This window comes from Microtus pennsylvanicus, chromosome 4, assembly GCF_037038515.1.
Source record: "Microtus pennsylvanicus isolate mMicPen1 chromosome 4, mMicPen1.hap1, whole genome shotgun sequence".
NCBI classification, from domain to species: Eukaryota; Metazoa; Chordata; class Mammalia; order Rodentia; family Cricetidae; genus Microtus; species Microtus pennsylvanicus.
In genome coordinates this window covers 122,503,664-122,524,008 of record NC_134582.1, presented here as the reverse complement: position 1 = coordinate 122,524,008, position 20,345 = coordinate 122,503,664, and the positions used below count along the sequence as shown (strand labels likewise).

The 20,345-nt window shown below is 43.3% G+C and overlaps 1 protein-coding gene across 4 annotated transcripts in view; it reads left to right on the top strand.

Annotated features, from left to right (window-relative positions):
• Positions 1 to 20,345, top strand: part of Prkcq (protein kinase C theta) — a 135,089-nt gene that overhangs the window by 28,310 nt on the left and 86,434 nt on the right. Inside the window, exon 2 of one of the 4 annotated variants that reach the window (XM_075970341.1) lies at positions 9,133 to 9,237. The exons of the other annotated variants lie outside the window; for them this stretch is intronic. The gene's annotated coding sequence lies outside the window, so the exon portion shown is untranslated. The remainder of the gene's footprint in view (positions 1 to 9,132; positions 9,238 to 20,345) is intronic. 4 annotated transcript variants of the gene reach the window in all.

The window sequence follows — 20,345 nt, the reverse complement described above, 5'->3', positions numbered from 1 at the left end:
TCTGCATCTCTGACCACTATCCATTGCCACAAGTGTTTCATCTTCACAAACAACAGCTCTGTACCTGTTAGGAAGTAATCCCATTTCCTCCCCTTGGCCTTGGCATTCTCTCTGTCCTCAGCATCTGACGAGCCTAGTTCTCTTATGAAAATGTACGTACCCTTTGTCACTGTGACTTAGTTCACTTAGCACAGTGTTAAGGCCCGTCTGTGTTGTAGTGTGTGTCAAAGCCTCCTTCTTTAGGTCTGAATATTACTGGTGCTGAGGTTTGGTTCCCCAGCACCCAGGCAGTAGCTGAGACCTCCTTATAATTATAGGTGAGGGCAGATTCCCCTGGGCAAGCTGGCTAGCTAGACCAGTTGAATCAAAACAATTCAAGGTTGATTGAGAGATCCTACCTCAATAAATAAGGGAATCCTAGGTCAACCCCTGTTTTCCACATGCCTGTGCATGCAAAGACACACATTTGTGACAGTATATACACACATATATACACACATGTATTACTGATATAGCAATGAGGCGAGCAGGCCTGCTTTTAGAAGGAACAGCGGGTTGTGTTCCTGAGGCCCGGCTCCTGGCTGCCTGGCTAGCTTATGCCCTGAAATAATAACACAGAAACTGTATTACACTGCCTGGCCCATTATATCTAGCCTCTTCTTGGCTAACTCTCACATCTTGATTAACCCATTCCTAATAATCTGTGTAGCACCACGAGGTGGTGGCTTATTGGAAAAGATTCAGCATGTCTGACCTGGTGGCTAGTTCCATGGTGTCTGACTCACTGCCTTCTTCCTCCCAGCATTCTGTTCTGTCTACTTTGCCTATCTAAATTCTTCCCTATTAAAAGACCAAGGCAGTCTTTTTATTAACCAATGAAAGTAACACATAGACAGATGACCCACCTACATCATACTGACATAAGTCTGCCCTTTTCAGCCTCAATTACATCTCCTGTAGAACTAGATATAGGTCATTTTTTTTTTCAAAAGCCACTGTTTAGAGTTAATAACAACATACAGAGAAAGATACATATACACAAAGTAAGGCACAGGCTCACATATTGGATGTGAATTCTATTCTCTTCCCTTCTCTTCCCATAACCCCCGTCATGTATGTTCACATATGCATATGAAGACCAGATGACACCTTGACTGTCATTTCTAGACCACATCAATCTTGGCTTTAGAGGCAAGGTCTCTCCTTGGCCTGTAGCTCAGCAGGTAGGCGAGGCTGACTTTGCAGAAAGCCCCAGGGATGTGCCCATCTCCACTTCCCCAGAGCTGGGACTACAAGCACACTGTCATGCCTAGCTTTTTGCTGTTTTCACATTTTTATAGAAAGTGAAATAGGGTCCACATGCTTGCAAGGCAGTTATTTTACTGACTAAACTATCATTCCAGCTGTCCTTCCTTTCTTTTTTAGAAAAACCATGGGTTTCATGAGCAGCAAGGGCAAGTGTACACCCTTCTCACTTCCCTAGTTCCTGATGCCACCCTTCAGTGAAGACTCTAGAATTTCTGTTGCACTTAGCTGAAAGAGTGGGAGATCTTTGTTGTTTAGTAAATTGGAACCCAGCTCCCAGGGCACTAGCATTATAAAATTGTTCAGCCTTCCCATACTTTCCCTCTATCCCTACCCATTTAGATTAGTAACAAGGAAAATTAGAGCAAGCCCGCCACTCAAAACATCAGAGTGTACAGATGCATTGTGGGTTGCGCTCTTACCTGGTAGCTTAGGGAAGAGAGAAGGCTGACCCGTCTTGGGCTACATTAAGATACTGATACCAGGCTAAATGAATCAGATCAACATGTGAGGACCCAGTCTTTCATTATCTTAATCTGTTGTCCTCGGCCTAAGTTAATTAGAGTTAATCACTGTGGAGTTGATTATCGTACAGCAGAACATGAGGCTAACAGCGTATTCTGCCATCACTGCAGAATGGACAAATCAGTATCTCAACGGACAGGGTGACTGATCTTTCACAAAGGCAAGCAAGCCTGCCTGGTGAGGAACCCTGAGTGATGCTAATCTGGATGGAAAAACAAAGCCACTTTCCACAGCTAATGCCAACCAAATGACAGGAATTAAACTCAAAGTGGTGACTCTGAGACAAACAGTTCACCTTGTTTCTGACTGAATGTTTCCACTGATTCAACTCCGTGAAAAATGTATTTTGATTTGTGTGTGTGTGTATGTGTGCGTGTACAGAAACACATTTGTACACATTCATGTGGAGGCCAGAGCTCAAATTCGGGTGTCTTTATTTCAGTTGTTCTTACCTTATTTTTTGACACAGAGTCTATCATTGAACCTGGTCTTGCAAGTGTGGCTAAACTGTCATTGGAGCCCAGAAGAGCCTTTTGTCTCAGCCTCCCCAGCTCTGGAATGATAGACAAACCAAGCACTTTTTATGGGGTTGCTGGGAATCCCACTCTGCTCCCCATGGTTGTGCTATAAGCACTTCACTCACTGACGGAGCCACCTCCCTGTCTTGATTTTTTTTTTAATAATTCTTTAAGGCATAGTTTCTCCCAATCTCCAGAATTCCCCAAAAATGGTAATCTGCTGTCATAAACTCAATGATGTTATCAGTTTGTCTTACCTGGGGGAAGGGGAAGACATTGTTACTGGCTTTGAAGCTGTGTGCACACTAAATAAAGTATACCATTTAGTGCTATGAGACAACCTAAATACGTCCTACAGCTGGGAGTATATAGCTGCTATTCTATTTGTTTTTGAGTTTGGTTTTGGTTTTGCTTTGTTTTGTTGTTGTTGTTGTTTGGAGATAGAGTTTCTCTGTGTAGAAACTCTTTTGCTTTGTTTTGTTGTTGTTGTTGTTGTTTTGAGACAGAGTTTCCCTGACTGTCCTTGAACCCAGACATCTGCCTGCCTTGCCTCTCAAGTGCTGGGATTAAAGGCCAGCACTGCCTGGCTTTGCTGTTCTTTTCAGTCTTGATGAGAGCCTTCACAGAACACAAGCAAAGCAAAGCCACTGTCACTTCAACTAAGAGGAATGTAGTTGGTAATGGGTGACAAAGCCCGATTTGGTGACGAATGCTTGTCATCCAAGCACTGAAGAGACAAACAATAGTGCTTCAAGTCTGAGTCCAAGCTAGGACACAACATTGACTTCAAAACCAGCCTGGGCTACATGGCAGGACGTTGTCTCAGAAAAATCAAACAATCAAACAGGGTTTTGTGTGATGGTCCATTCCTGGGTGGGGGTGGGAGCGACTGAAGTAGGAGGCCACAAGTTTGAGGCCAGCCTAAGCTTGTTGTAAGACCTGTCTACAGGGAAAAACAAAAAAGAAACTCAGTACTCAGTACAGTGGTGTGACCTAATTGAACAGCATGACTTGTGTTTCTGTTCCATCATGCTGTTTCTTCCCACACAGCACCTCAGCCCTGTTGAGTTTGTAGCTCTGAAGAACAGCTCCATGGGAAGCCTTGTCAGCAAGCCTGCTTTGTTAGGAGGAAGTTCATTGGATGACGGTGTGTTGGGAGTCTGGAGGCATGTGTTCGCTTTACTCACGTAACCACAGAGTAGCGGTTAGTTTCTCTCTTAGAGATAAGAGTGACAGGAGCTGATGCCGACTTTAAAATGCTCGTGAACTCTTCTTTTGAGAAGATACCTGGTGATTTAGTCATGATGATGGTGGTAGCTAGTCAGGTATGAGCTGCCTTAAAGGTTGTACCCCTTCCCGTACAATCAGCAGTTTATCAACCCAGGAACTGAAATTGCATGGCTCTGGTCACAGATCCGAAGACTGTGGTCTGGGTGCAGTCTCTGGCCCTAAGTGGAAATGTCCTAGACTGTGCAAAAGATCACATGATTGTTATCAAGCGGGAGGGCTTTCTGCTAAAGAACAAAGATCCATTGTCCCTTTCCTTAAGAATTCACGCAAGTGGGCCTCTCACTTGGGCAGGAAACTAGCCCTTGGGAAATCCACCACTCTAGGGGCTTTAGAAATAATATATAAAGCTCACCTAAAAATGGAGGCAAGAGCAATGGTCTCTGACCACTGTGGGCTCTTAGGGTGGCAGTGCTTTTCTTTACTGTGGTCTCTTGGCCATTGTCTACTCTCACCCTCAAGAGTTCTCCATATTGTTCTAAGAGTTCTATTTATCTTCTGTGCTGGGTTCTATGTGTCCTCTGAACTCATTTGATGGAAATAAGAGGGACTGGAGAGTCTGGGGAGGGCAGAGAGAGGTCCTTATAGCCATGACAGGTTTCTCGTGTTTGCCTCTCCACCTTTCCACAGATTGTGTTGTTTATTTTTTCTTCCACCTGGATACAGAAGCCTGGCTGGAACTCACAGACAAGGACAGATAATTGAGTATGACTTTGCCGCAGCTGGGTATTTTCAACACCCCTCGGCTCCACCAGCGGGACATTTTTTCTTTCTTTCTTTTCAAAAGTACACAAAGCAGGATGTGAGCTCACCAGTTACACAGCACACAGAAACACAGGAACTGTGGGGCTAACTGAGAACCGTACTTCAAAGGTGGTGGAGAGGTGCCCTGCTTCCTGCCTACTCTGAGAGCTACACTCTCTCCAGAGGACCCATAAGTGGGGCTCCAGAGAAGCTCACCTCCCAACCTGTGAATTTTCTCAGAGGCTTAAGAAGGAATTGCATGCTGGTAAAGGACACTTAGGTGACAAAGTTTCCTTCTAGCTTTGGGAAGCTGTGTGTGTGTGTGTGTGTGTGTGTGTGTGTGTGTGTGTGTGTGTGTGTGTTGCTGAGGGACTGAACCCAGGGACTCTGGCATAGTAGGCAAGAACTCTACCACTGAGCTGCAGCCACAGCTTTGATTTTACATTTTTTTCCTTTTTAGTTTAAGATAAGGTCTTGCTCTACATCCCTCATAGAGCCTTGTGCTATTTTTTTTTTTTGTCAACTTAACACAAATGAGAGTTTCCTGGGAAGAGGGAACCTCAACTGAGAAACTGGCCTGTCTATCAGGGGGACATATTTTTTGATTAATGACTGATGTGGGGGTCCAGCCCACTGTAAGTGGTGCTTCCTCCTTCCTCTGGTCCTGGATTGCTCAAAAAGCAAAGCATGATGGATAAAGCAGTAAGCAGCATCCCTCCTCCATGGTCACTACTTCAGCTTCTGCCTCCAGGTTCCTGCTCTGCTTGAGTTCCTGTGTTAACTTCTCTCAGGGACCACGATGGGGACGTGTAAGCCAAAGAAAGCCTGTGCTCCCCAAATGGCTTTCAGTCAGTGTTCTGTTATAGCAATATAGCAAAAGAAAACAAACCAGGACAGCCCCAAACTTGTGATCCTCCTGCCTCAGCACCCTCTGCCCCTACAGTAGCCAAGGTTATAGCCCTGTGCCTTCTGACCTGCTAGGGATTTCTTGTCTGTTTGACATAAACCTTCTGTTACCTTGGAATTTGTATTGTCCATGTTCATAGAGTCTCTGCATCCCTCTTGTATTCCTGCAAATACCTATGGAAGGCACAGCATAGACAGCCTTTTGAGCTTAGATTTCAAAGGAAAAGAAGCAAGAAAATGACCTTGTCACATCCCTGTTGCCTCTCCAAGCTGTAGTGTAAAAGTGTAACTAATAATCCTAAATTAAATTTAAATCATGCTCACTCTTATTTCAGGAAAGGTCGGCAATCTGATTTTGTGGATTCTAGGCTTCAAATCCTCATGGTTTGTCTTGGAGCTGTTGTGTTTATCTGTTTGTCTTAATTTCTTTAAATTTATTTATTGTGTGTGTGCGTGCGTGCATGCATGCATGTATGTGTGTACATGTATGTGTATCTACATGTGTGTGTGTGTATGTGCATGCGTGTGTGTATATATGTGAAGGCTAGAGGTCAATTTTAGATGTCTTTCTTAGTGGCTATCCACATCGTTTTTTGAGACACAGTGTCTCACTGAACCCGGAACTTGCCAGAAGTCTACCTTTCTCTATATCTTCAGTGCTGGAATTAGAACCGTGCAACAGAACCGGAGTCCTCATGCTTGCCCAGAAAACACTACTGACTGAGCCATCTTCCCAGCCAGTGATTTTAAACCTAATGGAGCAGAATTGCTTTGAGCTCAGCATTTTAATAAATTCATATAGCAATGAGATATGACCTAGAGAATAGGAAAAATCATTTGCAAGTTAAATATGAATATATTTTGGAGAATGTGCAAAGAGTAGATATTACCTCATTTGAAGAAGGAAGGCTTGGAGGTTGTTTTAATATGCAACACAAACCTGAGAATAAATAAGACGGGAATACTGAATAACAATGTCTAGAACTTCACCCAAAAGAGTAACAGCTTGGAGCATACAGGAGAATTTTCGTTTATTTATTTTTTAAGAAATGCATAAACGGTAATAATGAAAAAGACTCAACCTAGATATGCTAGCATTCACCTCAGCCTCACCAGATTTCCATTTTTGTAGAATCACTGGATGAGCGAGCTCTTAAGTAATGAAAGTCTGCTTCCATCTCACAGCAATATTTACTAGCTCCCGGCAGGAACGTGAGACTTTGTAGCTAGTACTTAGGAAGCAAAGCTCCAATTCCAAATCTAGGAAATTGGAGGTCTTCCGAGGTAAGTCCGATTCAAGACTTGCTGTAATCACTTGTCCTGTTGCTGTGAAAAATACCTGAGGAAAGCAGCTCAAGGCAGAAAGGTTTCCTCGGCAGGCATGGCGTGAGGGTACAGCCCATCATGGCAAGGAAGCCACGGCAGCGCGAGCTTGAGGCTCCTTGACTGCCAGCTCAACATGGGTCCACAGTCAGAAGCAGCCAGGATGAATGCTGCGGGTGACCTGATCTCTCCTTTAGATTCCGCCTGGACCTCGGCCCATAAAACGCTACCTGCCACATTTAGGGTGGCTCCTTCCACCTCGATTATCCTAATCTAGAAAATCCCTCACCGACCTGACCAAAGGGTTGTTCCCATCCTGACTCTAAATCTCGTTGAGCTGGAAATCAACATCCACCCCGCAGTCCTTGTTTCTGCTTCAGCCACTAGCGTTTGTAGGCGTCTAAGTCTGGAGTGAGGACAAGAAATCAGGCCAAATTTACAGCCGACTACACGAAACAAAATGGGTCAGCCGGACGCTAGAGCCAGATGGTGACACAGGCCACTGGTAAACTAGATGAAGGCCAAAGTGAGGTCTCGCTTTAGTGCAAGACTTTATCCAGATTCAGCTCTCCAAAATGTCAGGAGCAAAGCAGGACCCATGTCTGGAGCTACCTGCCACTCTAGCTCCAGGGAAGCAGATCCCCCCTTCTGGACTCTGTTGACACGCATGCACATATCCACGCACCAACATACACCACATACATAAATAAAAATAAAATAGATCTTTACCAAAAAATGAGCATGCCGGGGTACTAAGACTTTAGAATATTATGGTGGACAGGACACAGGAATTTAGTCAGCTCCTATATCCAGAAGAGTTAACTGTTGGATACAATCTTCCCAAAAATCCATTTGTTCTTTGCCTGCATTGATGAACCTCTAGTGGATTCTACTCCTTCTGTTCAAACAATATCTGAAGAACATTGATTATTCTGGTTATGTTTTATAAGCACGTGGACACAAAGAAAAATGTCTGCCTTCACTGAGCCTTTAGAGAATATAAATCAGAACGAGTTATGCATCCTGACTATCGCAGCAACTGTGTTACCAAGAAGGAAGTAGATAAGGGTGGATGCTGTACAAAACAGAAACCTATGCCTTGCTGATGGAAACATAAAGGGCACATTCACTGCCAAAAACAGCACAGCGGTTCCTTGCACAGCTAAACAGAATACCTCCTGATCCAGCCATTTCGTTCTTCAGTGCACCCCAAAGAACTGAGACGGGGACTCGGGTGCTTGCTCCCCAGTCTTCACGTCACCATCACACACACAGTGCATCCACACAGTAGGAGAGCTCATCAAGAGGAGAACAGACAAGTCAATTGGCCTATCCACAGTGTGATATTACTCACCCTTTGAGAGGAGCAGAGGCTTGGGGGGCAGCTCAGTCAGTAAGATGATGGCTATGCAAGGAGGATCTCTGTGTGAAAAGGCCAAGCTTAGTGGTGCGCATTCAGTGCCATAGCTGGGAGATGGAAATGACAGGTGAATCCCTTAGGCTTGCTGACTGGCCTGCCTACCTGAATTGGTGAGTTCCAGACCAATGAGAGATCCGATCTCAAAAGACAAGGTGGGCAATACCCTGAGGAACAGCTCAAGGTTTACCTTTGGCTTCCACACACGTGGAAGACACACACACACACATTGCAAAACAGATGAACCCCAAATACATATGTGAAGGTAAAAAAAATTCCAACATACATGATGAACCTAGAGAGGCCAGTTCCATCAGGTCAGGAAGCAGAATGGCAGTGTGGAGGGCTTATGCGGGGTGTGGGTATTAGTGTTCAATAGGACAGAGTTAGGGCTTCGAATAATAAGGATGTTCTGGAAACTGATGGCAGCGGTAATTGGGCCGGGATATGAACACGCTAGGGTCATTGAATTGTGAACTTCAAAGAGTAGCATGGTAAAGTTTATGTTCAGTGTATGTCACCAACATAAAACCTATGAAGCCTAAATTCACTACCCTGACAGTAGCGACTGCACAGAGAACTTTGTGCAGCTCTTGTACCTGTGCGAAGGTGACCGCAATCATTGAGTTCAGAAAGGTGGAGAAAGAAAAGCTGACTAGAGGGGCTGGGCGTGTTTATTATGAAGAGACATTGGTGGAACAGCATGAGAGCCCTTGTTGAATTGAGGGATCCACAGTGGCAAAGCCACTGCCCTTAGACACCTTTTCAACATAGCGTGGTGACAACGCCAATATTAGTAGAAAAGGTGATATACGGGGAAAACGATAAGCATTTCAAAACCCTCTGACCTTCCATAGAGCCATGATTAGAGAGCCAGAGGACCTTGATAGCATTAAGGGTATGGAACCACAAAGCAAATTCTCCATTTTTAAATGATGATTGGATATTCTGAGGGCACAAACTAGTGCAAATAAGTCCTGCTCTTAAGCCGTTCCCATTGTCCTTCCAACTGAGCAGTGCTACCAAATAGGAATGAAGGATTTAGGCTTCACACTTCACAGCAGAAATGTTTCTCCTAAAAGGCTAAATGTTCCTCTCTCCTAAAAGGTTGCTCCAAAGTAGATTGTTCGGCCCCAGTCTGCACGCAGCCTGGCTTCCCGAGCTCACCACCAGACTCCCAGCAAGGAAATAACTGAATGCTGGAATGAACAGGTTAGTCTAGCAGTCCCGTTCCTTCTAACTCTGCTGCCTCCAGACTCAAGCACAGAGCCAGTCTGAAGTGTTCCTCCACCCTGGAGCAACAGCAGGAATCGGGGAAAGAGGTCCTTCAGCCAGGTGCTGAAGACTGGAAGCCTGGGAAAGTGGCTCCTGGAGGCATTGAGCAAATTACTTCTACAGAGAATTTGCTTTCCAACCTCCCCCGCCCCTCCCCCCCCTGCCATTTTGCCTAAAAGCTAGACTTCCCATTTATATCGCTTGCCTTTTATTGCCACATCCCCTGTGAGGGAGCTCTCAGCTGCAAAAGCCTTTGGGGGAAGAAGTATGGGGAAGGGCAGAAGCTGAACCAGAGAAAACAGTGTGATCTGCCCTGTACTTCCTGGATATCTGGTGCGAATACCTGGAGACAGGGTGTGGCACCGTCATTGGGAGCAGCTGGGGTGACAGTTTCTTTGGAGAAGGCTAGGGAAGCCTGTGAGGTGAATAATCACCGCGGAAGACAACAATCATCTTTTAATCACCAGGCCTCCGCTAGAAGGAACAGCTGCGGAGCACACAGTGGGAGCCCAAAGAGCCCAGGCAAAGATCTCAACCCAGCTCCCTCAGTGGGATGTAATTAAAAATAATTAGTTATAGAATAGCACTTAGCTTACTGAAGATCAAATAACTGTAAGCTTCCAGAATAGACCCCGAGGGAGGGAAGAACATTTGCTCCATCGTGCCTGGGGGAGTTTCTGTGGCACTTGGGTCTCACTTCTCACTTGTCTGTGACACTGTGCAGAAGCGGGCAGACAGCTTCATCTTTCTGAGTCAAGGTCTCCATCTGTAAGACAGAGGCAAGAGCAGCCCCTCCGAGGCACGGAGGCACTAAAACGGGAGACTAGGAAAATTACTTTGACTACATAGCAGAAGTTTTAGCCCCTATTACCACATTTTTTTTTCTAAAAGGCAAGCTGGGGTAGAGATTAATAAAAATTCCTTCTTCGTTAGAAAAAGATGAACTTTAGAAAGAAGGGTTAGCAAAGGTCCGTGATGTCTGTGAGAGATTGTCTTTATTATGCTGATTTATGTTGGAGGACCTGCCTGGGCTGGGCTGCATTAGCATCAGTTTCTGAACTCCCAGCCCTGGATTAAGGAAAAAGTTGACCAGGCACTGGTATGCATCAATCCATAGCTCTCTACTCTCGTCTGTGGATGTAACATGACCGGTTCTCACACGTCCCTTGCTGTGTCTTTCCCACAATGACAGGCTGCAATCTTGAACTCGGAGCCAAATAAACCCTTTCTCCATGTAATGCTTTAAAAACTGATCATATGTGAACCCAGCACAGAGGATGACATTACTATAGGGAAACATATTTGCTGATCTGGGTAGTTTGAAGTTGAGGATGACTTCAGTTCTCTGAACTGAGGATTTCCTACTGGGAGGCCTGGAGGACTCTTCTATGGTTCTGACATCCGGGTGCTGCCTGAATAACTTTCCACAGAAAGCTCATGATGGACCGGCCTTCACTGCAGCCGTGACTTGTCAAGCCAACTCTTATCAAAGCTGGAGATCTTAATGGGTGCAGCATGTGAGCTGGCACTGGATAAGCTGGTCTCACAGGGAAAACAGGCTAGAACTGGAATTGGAGGACTTGGGCCATGCCACTTCCACAGGAGCAGAAGCTGTCCCTTGAGAAGTCTCCTGAGCACTTCATTTCTTTCTGTTTTCTAATGGGAATGGTCCGTTCTACTTGACAAAAGTGGTACGATGACGTAATAAAAAATTCTTATGGAAAGAATTTTCCTCTTTGTTATAAATATGGTTTGGTTGTAACAATAATCACTTTTTCTTTTCTTTTTGGTTTTGTTTGTTTGTTTGTTTATTTTGAGACAGGGTTTCTCTGTAGCTTTGGTGCCTGTCCTGGAACTAGCTCTTGTAGACCAGGCTGGCCTCAAACTCACAGAGATCCACCTGCCTGTACCCAGCAATAACAGATTTTTCTAATGATTTTTAAGATAGCATACAGAGTGATAGGTTTCGTGAATGCGTTTTCACATATAAACTAAATTGTTTTTTTTTCTTTCATTTGTCCCTCCCATCCCCCATCCTCCTTGCCTCTTTTCTCCCAGAGTTTGCAGGGCCCTTTGCTTTCATGCCACATGAATTCCATTACCCTTTGTTTCCCCTCCTCCCCCCTTTAGATTTCTTCCTTGTGTGTCATATCCATTTCAACTTTCATTCACTACATATTTATTCTAATAATTTTTAAGAATTAGAACTGTGGACTCTAAAAATAATCATTTAAAATCACCGAAAATCAAATCCATCTAAGATAACATTTTGGTCCAAACGTTCTCTCACTAAAATTAATGCATGTATATTTAAAAATAAGCTCTTATTATAAATACTATGGTTACTATGTCTATGATATAACCATATTGTGTAAATATTTTTACTTCAATGAGTTATAATTAGTCCATTGTAAAATAAACCACTGTAGTACAGGCTATTTGATTAAGCGATGCTGTGTTTTTTACATTAAGCTCATGCCAGTGTTATTATTATGAAATAATTCAGCAACAAATATATCCCCACAAATATACCTTATTGTTTATTATTTAACTATAGTATTTAAATTATTTAATACATATTTCCTCTCCTTTTTAGAAGATTATACTGAGTGTATGTGTGTTTGTTTGTATGTGTTGTGTGGGTGCCCACCGAGGCCAGAAGAGGATATCAGATTCCCTGGAGCTGGAGGAACAGGCATTTGTGAATCACCCCTTGTAGGTGCTAGGAACTGAGCTCAGGCCTTCTGTAAGAGCAGTGTATAGGCTAATAGATGAGTCACACACAAGTCCCCATATCTTCTCTTACAGAGATTGTACACATCCCTTATGGCCAGATCTGCTTCAGGACCCATATGTTATAAGGATGATAAAGTTATATATTATATATTGCCAATAAACTACACACGGGGTCATATTAATCATTTGTCTCATGTATAATCTTGTTACAAATTTAATTTGCTTCACAAGATAAATCTTTTTCTATTTTCAGAGCTTTATAAGTTTTGGAATTATAGAGATGGGATTCTGCACTTGTCTAATTTACATATTTTTGATTTCCAGCAAAGTTGAACTCTTTGTGTTCTATTAGCTAGCTATTCATACCATTTTTCATATGTTGCCTTGTTGGGGCTTGTTCTATACTTTTTTTTATGATGTTTACTGATGGTCACACAGATGAGTCAAGAGTATAGCCACATGGTTTACAAAGATGTGTCTGTCATTGAAAATGCTTCATTAGTGTTCATCACAACTAGCTTTTACATAAAATACTGCTGACAGGTTCTTCTTTATGGAGTTTCTCTGTCGTGTCATATCTGGAAAGTTCTCCCTAGTTCCAAAAGATTCTAATCACTAATCTACATTATCTAGAACTTTTCCTGGTTGACTGGTTTCATTTCTTCATATCTTCTATCCACCCAACTTTTAATTTGATGTTGACCTTGATACAGCCTTCAATCAGAAGACACAGTCCCATTTACCAACAAACCTTCCCTTTCCTATTGGCTTAAAGTGTCATTTTAATTATATACAAAACCTGCCTACACATATGAATACATCTTAATCTGCTTCAGATCTTCTATTTTATTCTGTTTATCTGACCTCTTTTAACACTAATTCCATAGAATTTTCTCTGTCTATAAGGACTGGTGGAAAGGAGGAAATGATTAAGTGGAACACAAAGGATTTTTAGGACAGTAGCAATGTTCCATATGGATACTGTTGTTGTAGGAACATGGCCTTATTTGTCTTTCCAAACCCATAAGACATACAGCACCAAGAATGAACTTTATTGAAAACTGTATCTTCTATGTGGTGATGATAATTGAGACAATGTATCACTCTAGTAGGGATATGGGTGGTGGGGGAAACTGTGTGTGACTGGAACGGGGCTTGTGGGAACCCTCTGCACTTCTCTGCTCCATTCGGGTGTAAACTTGCTCCATAAGATAAAGATAGATTAAATGAAACAAATCTAGGCAATGCTCCTGAAATCGTGGCTTTATTCCTGTGAGGAATATAAAAAGGCAAATAGAGCATAGGCTAGATTGTGCTTTAGCAAGAATTATGATTCAAATACTTTGTTATTATAGAATGGTATTTATCAAATTCAGAGGTGAAGGACCAAAGTTTAAAAATCCCATTTTCTATGAGAGCTTAGGTGCCTTTGTTTTTCTTAGGAAATCTATTTGTGACACTTGGGTTAGTTACATTTTCCACTGTGGCAGAATACCTGGTGTAAGCAACTTAAAGGAGGAAGGTCTTACTTTAACCCATGGCTCTGGAGATTTCAGCCCATCAAAGCTGAGAGGGACAAAGTTGAACAGTTTCCATCAGGACAGCCCAGAGGCAGTGAAAAGACACGGAAGGAACTAGGCTTTCACTGGGCTGGCTTTCAGGGCAAGCAGCTCTAATCTTCCGTGCAGGAGCAAAACCTATCATTAAATCGTCTTCATGGGCAAGTGATGTCAGAGCAATAGGATTCAGGCAGTGGGAAGGTGTTGGACTCTGGGCTCCTGACCCACTTCTGTCACAGAGCAGACAGATAGCATGGATATCCTGTGCTGGTTTCTCTGAGTTCCAATTCTATTATCTGTTATATGAGAATCTAGACCAAATGGCTACCAAGGACCTTTTAATTTTCAAAATAGGAGAGAGATTAGGGAATCTCTATTCTGATTTATTCACTGTTCATATAGTTTGAATCTGAAATGTCCCCCAGTTTCAGGGTCCTCAGTTGGTGTCCCAACTTGACGCAGCCTAGAATCAACTGAGAAGAGAATTTCATCCGAAGGACAGTCCAGATCAGTTTGCCTGTGGGTATGGGGAGAACAGTTTTGATGGATGCCTACCAGGAGGCCCCAGCACCCTGTAGATGGCACAATCCCTGAGCTGGTGATCTTTGGCTATCTAAGAAAGCATGAGTCTGTGAGCAAGTCAGGAAGCAGCATCCCTCCATAATGGCTACTTCAAACTCCTGCTTGAGTTTCTTTCTCCCTTGACTTCCCCCAATGAGGGACTATGACCTGGAAGTGAAAGCCAGATAAACCCTCCTCCTCCCCAAGTTGCTTTAGCTTGTGGTATTTGTCACAGCAACAGAATGAAACTGGAGCAGCTGGTAATGCAACTTGGGAGGCTGTGGAGCCTGTAGGTCGTGGGCAAGTTGCTGACAGAAGGTCCTTAAGAGCAGCTGTTGGAAGGTAAACCCCATCCCTGGTTCCTGTTGTACCTGGCCTGCCAGGATGTAAGTGGCCTCTGTCACATGCCTTCCCTGACACGCACTGAGCTGCTCTGTCCTCCCTTCCCTGCCATGATGGGTTAAAACTGTGGAACTGTAAGCCAACATGAATCACTCAGCTCTTGCTTTTGTCAAGTATCATGACCTCAGAGAAACAAAAATAATGAGGGTAGTTGCTGGCCTTATACTTGATTCACCCTTTGTCTTGTTCATTATGAACATATTATAAGTCCATCTCGATGTTCTCCATGCACACAAATGAGATGGGAATGAGGGAAACAGAGAAAGACAGATTATCCTAATCCCCTGTGTTTCCTTCCTCCACGGTGAGTCCAGAAGTCACTGAACTTGACACGGTGATGAGGAGCATGGACCGGGGAGATGGCCTCACCACTGCCGCTTGAATATACTGATTTAGGAGGCTTCTCGTCCTCAGCTATGCTGGCGTATTTAACATGTAGCACCACCCCGAGCATGGTTGGTTGTGTAGTAATAGGCACACCCTCTGCCTATAGCCAGTAGCATCTGTTCCCTCTGTTTACGACAGCCAAGTCTACTGCTTCTAAACTGGAGCGAATGTCCACTGGGAGTAGCAACAAGCTGGTTGAGGAGCACAGACTTAGAACCTCCTAAGACACAAGCACTGTGCTAGATGCTGTGCAAAATGAAGCAATGGGAAGATGCAGGCCTCTCCCGTGTGGTTTCCTCTAGTGCAGATTCTGTATCCAGAGTAGGCATCAGGCATCTGGAGTCTTTGCTGAAGCTCAGCTTGCTTCAGCCCACAGTTTTAACATGGCAGGTCCAGAGGGCTAGAAGGTTTGCTTGCTGGATATTTGTCAGGTGATGTTGATATTGGAGGATCCCCCAGGGACCTATCTTAGGTGTTACCTAGTTTCTGGCTACATCCTTTATGGATGTGGTATCTGCTATACTTGTGGCTCAAAACTAATACTGTTTAAAGTTAATACTGTAAACTAATTCTTTCAGTCACACCCATTCACATTCCGTATGTTTTAAATTAGGCCTCGGGGGCCACTGAGATGGCTCAGTGAGTAAAGGAGCTGCCAAGCCTGACTACTTGAATTTGGTCCAATGAGCTACATGGTATAAGAAGAAAACCATCTCCTGCAAGCGATCTTCTGACCTCCACACGCATACTGTAGTGCTCATATTCACAAATAGAAAACTTAAATGTCATTCTAAAAAATGTTTAAGAAGAAATTAGGCCTCGATGAACTGATTAATCAACCCACAATTCGTAAGATGTCAGAGGAAAAACAAGTAGAGATTCCTCTAAGTTGGAGCAGTCACAGTTAAGCAATGGGTTTGTATGGTATATTAATCTTGGCCTCCTCCTAAATTGCCAAGTCAGTAGTAGTGAACAGGCTAACCCAGAAATGTGGATGCTGCCTAATTTTATAGTGTACATGGAGTTGAAGCTTCAAACATTAACACCGAGTTTTTACAATCTGTGCATTTGTAATTGGGAACATTTCAGTATAATAAGACATGGGCAATTCACTTGGACCCAAGCACACACATCTGTCCACATTTCTTTCCCTTCTGATCCCCTTCCCTGGGCCAGCATGTCTCTGTACCGGCAGCATCCTTATGTGACAGAGACGGCCCACATCAGCATTATCTGTCCACGCTAGTGCAAAGAGGAGACTTCACCCAGTACTATTCTGTGGAACCCCGTCAGTTCATCTAAGGACAGCTATTTCCGCTCTCTGTGGTGATAGCAGTGAACATTGTATTTTCTCTGAAAAGTGTCACCCACCCTCAGGAGGAAGTGGGGTGTGGTGTTAAGTCGGCAGTAAACACAGGAGTGTTTGCCATTGGTGTACCCTGCGGTGACAGCTCAGTCTGCTCTTTCTCCTGTCTGTGAGACCACGTCACAGCTCTCTGCTGATCAGGGGGTAAGAAGGCAAGAAAGTGAAGGCCAGGCTCTCAGTGCTTCGTTTCCTGATCCGCTCTAAGAGGAGAAGCCAACACTCATGTATCAAGGCTTATTTAGAGTTAAGTCCCTATCATACCCTTGTATCTGGCACAGCACCTTACAACCCCATGGGTCATTTAGCCAATGTTTTTTGAATAAATGTTTGGGCCACCTCATCTGCTTGGTCAGTAGTTTAGGCTTTTTCTAAGCTTATGAAGTGATCCATGGTATGAGTTATATTTTTAGTAGGAAGCATTTCAAAGGACATCTGGGAAAATCTTACGGGATCATAGCTGACTTTGCCACTGGCCCCTCATAAGCACTTTCTATGGATTAAATCTTTGACTCTTCAGAACATGGACAGACTCAATCCCTCAGAGAATCCTTCCTAGGAAGGAAACAAGTCTACTCTATGCATAGTATTGCACATATGAGAACAAAGTCATGGAGCTTCAGACATTTGCTTGGGATATAGAGTTGGAATACGATAGAGTTGACTTTATATGTTGGCGGTGACATGACATTTGCAAACCTTTATGTTTCACTCATCCCAGGGTCCCTGTGCCCCTGTGTATCTTAGCAAATGTTAAGTGACAGTGAAACCCTGTGCCCTGGGACTTCAGCCTCAACTTCTCACTAAGGTGCCCTTTGTCTCGGGTCCAGGCCCAGCTTTTGCTTCCCTGTTCTACGTGGTGCAATTTTCCTCACTGAGCAACAGCTTAGCAGGAAGAACTAGGAGAAGTCACTCCGTGAATCAGGAAGACTGCAAAGCCATAGCCACAGAGACAGCTTCGGGGCTGCTGACACAATAGCATCATAGAGATCATCCTTTCAGGGTCAACTTGACACACGGAGCAGAACCTTAAATTACATCTGCTCCTGTACAAGACATCTTCACGCTTGCCTTTTCACATTCAGGATTACTGGCTGCCAGCATGGCCCAGGCTTCAGGGAGAGACCCTGTCTCAAGGGAAAAGGCAAGAGAGGGATAAAGCAGGACACTGGACGTCCTCTTTTGGCCTCTGAATAAGTGTACAGTCACATGTTCCCATATATTCACATGCTTATAAACCACACAGACATACACCACCTATGTACAAACACTCACAAGGCATATACATTAAAACTTCGAATAAACATAAAATAAAAATTCTGGGTACTAAGAAAACATTGGGTCCTAGTCTAATTGACAGTGTTAGTTTTTGCCTATAAAATAATAATGTTTGTAGTACTTAGTGCTCAGTACTTTGGAAGATAGGCATAGAGAGGTATTTAACTGATCCAAAGATTCTTTAAGAATCTTCCAATTGGGAAAACTTATTCCCAGCCCTCGCGTCAAAGCTGCCCTGGAAATTTCTTTGACCAGTTTATATGTGGTCAAATGCAGAACTATGTTGACTGAGTTCTGTATCCAGCCTTGAAAGGCTCAGCAGTGTGCTTCCTTCTGACCCTCTTCTAGGGCCACTGCCATACAGACAAGCCCAGGATGCTTCCAGCAGGATGAGGGACCTCATAGAGAGAGAAGCCAAGCTGGCCTAGCTGTCCCCACTGAGCCATCCCACATGCCATAAGATGTGAGCTGTCCAACTGAGCACATCTCTAATTGATGGCAATTAATTGTGAGCAATAAATAAACGGCTGGTATTTAAGTCCCAAGGTCATTTGTTTTACGATTAAAAAAAAAAACCTCAAGCAGCAGGAAAAATGGGCAAGCACAGTTGTATCTTCATGAGATCTAAAGGCAGAATATAAATTCACAAATCCTTATTTTATTAAATACATTAAGTCTCTCAGGAAAGAATGCTGTAGACCTGTAATGTCAGATACTCAGAGGAGATCACAAGATTAAGTCATTAAGGAATCTTTAAGTTCAATCTCTAGTGCTAGCAAAGAAAAAAGAACCAAGCATACCATGAAGTTTTTATCATGAGTAAGATTGTAGGAGTGAGGAAATGAAGGTGAGACAGGGAAAGAAGTCTTAATGAACTGAGACATAAATGGGCCCTTAATGGGTGGAAGACTAGAAAGATGGCCATTGTGCATGAACAGGGAAGGATGGCCATGTGGAAACAGGAACAGTGGAAACAGTGCCCTAAAGATGGATTTAGGCTGTGCTCAGCAAACAGAGAGTTCCAGGTTGCTTCTCTGTGGGAGAAAAGCATTAATTAAGCCCAAAACATAAAGGCTTTGAAATGTTAGCCTAAGAATTATGATTTACTCAATAAAGATTCACAGTTCTTTCTTAGTCATTGGGGTAATTTAATCAGAATGTTGCTTTCGTGGCTCCATCCATGAAAGTAGGACTTATTGACACACATCTTAGTGTGTCAGGAAACAGAACACAGCTCAGAACCTGGGATGCATATAACCTTAAGGGCCATCCTAGTGGCCAACTTCCGTCACCCAGACCCTACCTTCAGAACACTCTGTGACCTTCAGAATAATGCCACAGTCTAAGCACAACATAAAAGCCTGTGGGAGACACTGCAAAGTCAATTGTAACAATTATACTTTGCTAAGCAATTATACTTGGAAGTCAAATTCTTTGGTTTCTTCATTCTCGAGTTTAATTCTAATTACAGTGCCTCTTCTCTTCTGCACGTTGAACATTTTGAGCCAAATGAAAGCTGTTATGTTTTGTTTGTTTGTTTGTTTGTTTGTTTGTTTGTTTGTTTGGTTGGTTGGTTGGCGATTTGGCTGGTCTGGTTGTTTTGAAACAGGTCTCATTATTAAATAGCCCAGGTTGGTCTCAAACATAGGATCCTGCCTCAGCCTTCTGAGTCCTGGGAATAACAACAAGTGCAACCATGTCTAACTAGGCTACAGTTTTTGTTGTTATTGTTGTTGTTTCTTTTTTTAATTTTTCTCACTCTTTTTTAGCAAAGTGTAGCAATGAAATATTGTCTATTTTTTTAGTTAAAAAATAAGCTAAGAGCTAGGGAGTTGGCTCATTCAGTAAAGTGTTTGTTATGCACATATGAGGACCTGAGTTCAGACCCCAAGCACCTACATAGCAAGTCCAAGCGTCATGTCTGTGTTTGCAATTCCAGTGCTGGGGAGACACACTAAGGAAGAAGATTCTAGAGGCTTGTTCAACAAGCCAAATTAGCAAAATTGGTGAGCTCTCTGAGCTCACAGTTTAATGAGAGATCTTATCTCAAAAAATAGGGGAACGAGTAATTGAAAAAAACAACCAACATCAATTTCTTACACACACACACACATACACACACTGGGGGGTAGTGATGGGGATGATGTCATTCCAGTCATTGAGCTATGATAAATGCTGGGAAGCTTCCTTTACTGTCGACTTTCTCTACAACTCTGCCACCCCATTTGAACACTATATGTCTTTACAGGTAAGAGAACTTCATGAACTAAGCACCAGGATTTTCATTTTCTGTGGCCTAGACTCACATCTACTGCCAATTATATCTGATCTGTACAGCATCAAATCTATTAGTCAAAGATAAATTTGTTCCCACCCAGCATGAGCTTAGAAGAGTGAAGATCCTTCAGAAATTTCGAGTATATGTAATGATAGTATTTTTCACCGTCGATAGCAAAAGCATGGAAGATTGCCTGGGTGGACTGCTATCTATCATGATAAGTGTTAAAACAAGATTATTGTATCAGAGGGTAGTAAGTAGTGTAAGAGAGATATATGTAGGGTTTTATGAGGACATGCTAGCAAAACGCAGACACTGGTCACATAATTCAACCAATATGTGCCCCTAGAAGACTGTTTATCTGCTCCTCCTGCCCTACTTGGTACGAATCAATAAAGAGGAAACAGACCATTAGAAAACGTATCAGGGTTTTAATACTAATGACTAACACTGACTGAGAGTTTACTGGGTGCCAATCCCA